We start from the raw sequence: 4834 nt of genomic DNA, 5'->3' as shown, positions 1-4834 counted from the left end.
GTGTCTCAGCTCAGGTTTTGTCCTCACACACACACACACACACACACACACACACGCACACGCACACGCACACACACACGAACACACACACGAACACACACACACACACACACACACACACACACACACACACACACACACACACACACAATAGGATACTAAGACGCATTTCATATATTCATGCCTTAAAGTGTAATTCCTGCGCAAATTCATACCATGGTCTTTATCGGCACTTACATACATCAAATAAACCATCGATACAGTTTTTTCCGTGTAACAACTATTAACGGAGAGTCGCTAACAGCCGTACGTGGCTAACACTGATTAGCTCGGGGCAGTGCAGTGAAGGCATTAAAACGTCTTTTTTAACCACCAATACTGCTCAAAATAACACCAAACCTCTGCAGCAGCATGAGAAGAGTCCCTACACATAAAATTAAGCACCAACAACGTAGTTAGTGAACCCAGAGTTTATTAAAAGAATGTTTTAAAGACCTACCTACTGGCCCAGGTACCAGCTCCTCTCATAGTAAAGTCCATTCAAGTCGATTACCAAAGTCAATGCAAAAGGAAGGAGCCCATTGGTGCTTCGTTTTTTGTGTAGGGACTCTTATGCTACTGCAGAGGTTTGCTGTTATTTTGAGCAGTATTAGTGGTTAAAAAAGACGTTTTAATGCCTTCACTGCACTGCCCCGAGCTAATCAGTGTTAGCCACTTCTGGCTGTTAGCAACTCTATTTCTCCATTAATAGTTGTTACACGAAACAAACTGTCTCGATGGTTTATTTGATGTATGTAAGTGCCGAAAAAGACCCTGGGATGATTTTGCGCCAGAATTACACTTTAATATACCTCTGAAGATCTTCCTCCAAAGATTCACTGGAGGATAACCCACTCTTACCTCAAAGACGAATATTTTGATCTTAGCTCAATAGCGACATGGTTAAAGATGGCAACAATGTAAAAAATTCCCAACAGTCCATCATCAGCCCAGCAACTGTAGAATCATGATATATTTGCCAGGTGTGTGTGCGGCGGCGGAGGTGACCCCCAGCTGGGAGATGTGTTTGAAACTAACATTTAATGGAGTGTAGAGGAAAGAATCTGTCTGTATGTGCACACGTGTTTGTGTTTTTGAGTGATGCTGCAGTTTTGTACTTTTCTTCTTTTTGGGCCTGCCTGCGGTGAATGGTCTGTTTCTCATCTTAGGTCTGTGAAGGCTTGTGTTTCATAAGAGCCAAGATCACAACATTGCTGATCAGAAAGGCGGAGAGAAGTTTAGCTTATTGGAATAGACGCAAATTCACACGCCACGCCTGCTGTGTGAGACTTTTGTTGCTTTGATGCCTACTAAAGCAAGCAGCAATATTCTTTTCTGAGTGATTCAGATTGTCTTAGTTTGTGTTCAGAGATACTGCACTCAAGGACAGATGATGAGATCAAGCATGGTGTTAGCCGCTCTCCTCTGCTTGACCACGTGGATGAGCGTGGTCCACGCAAGTGAGTACTGCAAAAAAAAGTTTTTTGATCGAGTGTTGAGTGTTTGGCACAGTATAATTAAGGGTCCTAATCTTTCCTTCTGTATGTCTGTCTTCAGCCTCTAACCAGATGAGCGGTTGGTGTCTCCAGGTCTCTAGAAGAACCATCGCACTTAGATATATTCAGGACTACACAATTCAGACTGTAGGCATCTGTCCGATCACAGCCACTACGGCTGTGATCGGACGGCTGTGATTTGCACGGGTAAGTAGTCCGGCAAATTCACACTGTACAGAACAGGTCATATATCAATTTAGAACAAATATCCACATGTGCTCACAAATATTTACAATACATGTTTAAATGGTGGGTTCAACCAAACCGGATCACTGGAAAATTATATTCATTATATTAACGTCTCTTTTCAGAAAGTGTCCCCATCATCTGGCGACAGTTTTCATTCCAACAACTTTATTCTGGGAATGAGTCACTTTGAAAACGGTTCACAGCGAGAACTGATCCAGAGTAACAGGGAGCTTTCTGCAAAGAAATGCTGCTGTTGATTTCTTTTGTTTTTCAGCGCAGTTGGCTTCCAAACCCTTGTTGAACTATCTGCATGGCTAGAATCCACTAAAGATAAGTGTGAAAACACGATTTTGTTACCATGCCAATAACAGATCACGATCAATTACAGGTTTCAGGTGAAGCGTGGCAAGACGATTTGCATCGACCCAAACAGTGTCTGGGTAAGATACGCCATTCTGAAGGTGGATGTGGAGAAAAATAAAACAGCCATTGCAACAGAAGGGACAGAATGAAGAAAAATAAAAAAAACTCATCACAGCAGAAATTCAGAGATGGAAGAAAACTCCAGAGGAATGAGTCCAAGCGATGGAGGAAGGAGCAGAGAAAACATTACTTCTCCCTGCTATATTATATAATATAAATAACATATTGCATGAATATAAAACCAACCTGAAACAAAAAAGACCTTTGTATGATCTTGTATCTATGATTAAATATGCAATATATATTTTAATATATGTTGATCATAGCTTAAATGTGCATATGTTGATCAAACAACCATATATTTGGACTTTTCCAGCCAATTGTCAATAAAGTCGTTTTTCAGCATGATTTGTGTTTGTTTTTTAACAAACAAATGGAACATAATGATAATAATAATAGAGTTAAACAGAACTGTTATGTTGTAGTATGATGACAGGTGCAAATAACACATTTACATGAAGGAAACCAGCATGCAGCTAAAGAGCGGTAACACATTTAGACACCGATGAACGGCATTGATGCAGCTTGTATGTACAACGATGAGGTGTAAACACCTTAGTTGCATTAGTAGGTACAACAACATGAACATTTGGCAAACGATGAGGTGGAACACCAATCTCAACTGCAACACACAAACAATCAATAAATACATTTGTGAAAATACCACGTGTGTCTATCTAACCTGTGTACTAATACATGCAACTGTACGCGTCGTACTGCAATTTTAGTGTAGTTTTATGACACAGGTCTGTTGAGATGTGTTGCAAATTACCCTCTAGAAAGGGTCAAACGGCAGGAAATAAAGATGCAATGTCCAGGCAGCTTCCATGTTACTATGATCTCATTTTAAATGGTCTGATGTCTTAATTACAATATTAAGGGATGGGATAATGTGATGCCCTACTCATTCTCTATTATGTCTTAAGTTGTTCCAGCAATTTTGGGGGGTTGATACCATTTGTTACACAGATTTGGGGTTAAACGTGACCTTTTCTTGTTTTACAATTCAAGAGTTACTTCGATATTATTCTAACATGATGCGTTGACCAATGTGACAATGGTATCACAATACCAAACAAAATCTACACCTGACAGTCGATATTTTCCTCCCATCACCAGAATAGCAACCCTCTTAGACTTGGATGATCCTTTTTTCATTGTGCCCATTTTCTTCAGTATTTCAGCATTGTCGTTGTGAACTTGTTAGCATTTAGCTCAAAGCACCACTGCACACAATTACAGCCTCTAAGTCTTGTTTATTATCCTCAATAACATTTATTCACCAACTCTGTTGCTGATCTGGGGGGTCATCCCTATGTTCCCGGTCACATAAGCTTCTGCCTTCGCTGATTTAATTCAGCATTTTGTCAGGGTTAGGGGTTAAGGTTAGGGTCAGTGTTAGGGGGTAGTGTTAGGGTCTACAAAGGCCTATTTGCCGGGGAACTCGGTACTAATTGTGGAAAATAACAGACCAGGTAACATCGCACCCTTTTATAAGAAAAGGGTGCGATGTTATCCGGTCCCCAGTCACATACTGTACAGAGCGGGGAATATAGGTCCCTGGAACCTTTATTCAGTTTTTCAGTTGTAAACAGGTCTAGATTTTGCAGACTCACTCAGTTTTGACCTACTGTATTTCCTGCAACTTCTTAGCTATCCTTGCAACTTGTTTATCGGTATATTGGGCCACCACTTTTGTCCAAAGAGTGAAATATGTTCTAATATTCCCTAAGTTTAGGAAGAATTTCTTTAGAAATGAAGATAATCCATATCGTTCAGCAAAGCAGGGAACATAGGACGCAAGGAACATAGGTACGCTCCTGATCTGGGATGCAGTTTCGCTGCTCATTGGCCTCCTGTGACTCCAACGACTGTTGTTAAGACTCAATAAAGCACTAATGAAGTCGAAACCTACTTCCCACCAACGACTGTCACATTAACGACAGTCGTTGGCTCTTGGAGCACAAAGGGTTCCAGTGACATCATCGGCCTTGTGAGAGGTTAAATACCTGTAGTTGGACCAGTCCCAGCCTGGTCCTGGTCCAGTCCCAGCCTGGTCCTGGTCCAGTCCCAGCCTGGTCCTGGTCCTGGTCAGATGCGTACATGAACTGATGAAGCCTCTTGGATGAGAGGTGAAGCGTCTTCCGAGACAAATAATCAAGTCCAGTTGCTTTTGACTGAAATTGTTTTGGGGATATCGATGACCTGGACAAATGAGAACATTCACAGGCTTATGATTCAGCAGTTACTTTAGTTTACTTGAAAAGAAACACTAACTTCTACAGTCAAATGATAAAATAGCCGCTTAAATTGAAGCAGCAGTGAGCCTCACTTGGCACCAGATCTGTGCAATCTTCCTTCATTTATAAAGGCTTTGGGCATGGTTATTGCTGTTTTCCCACACTCTGGGCCCTTGGCATGGAGCAATCCCAAGTGGCAACCTCAAGGGCTGAAAAATGAAGCCAACCCTAAGTGCCAAAAACCGCAGTTCCTCGAATGGTCACCTGGCTCCGAAAGAGAGTCAATCCTACAGAGCCCCATGTTTTTCTCCCAGGTTTGAGGTCCCT

General features: G+C 41.6%; 1 long non-coding RNA gene across 1 annotated transcript; it reads left to right on the top strand.

Moving 5' to 3' along the window:
* The first annotated feature begins 1276 nt into the window (after window positions 1–1276).
* On the top strand, window positions 1277–2586 carry LOC310958307. The gene is made up of 3 exons (XR_014593535.1): window positions 1277–1499; window positions 1597–1742; window positions 2173–2586. It is a non-coding gene; the product is annotated as an uncharacterized lncRNA (long non-coding RNA).
* The last annotated feature ends 2248 nt before the right edge of the window (window positions 2587–4834 follow it).

Source organism: Echiichthys vipera, assembly GCF_963691815.1.
Source record: "Echiichthys vipera genome assembly, chromosome: 15".
NCBI lineage: Eukaryota > Metazoa > Chordata > Actinopteri > Perciformes > Trachinidae > Echiichthys > Echiichthys vipera.
The sequence above is the reverse complement of the archived record's forward strand: the minus strand, read 5'-3'. Positions and strand labels throughout refer to the sequence as shown.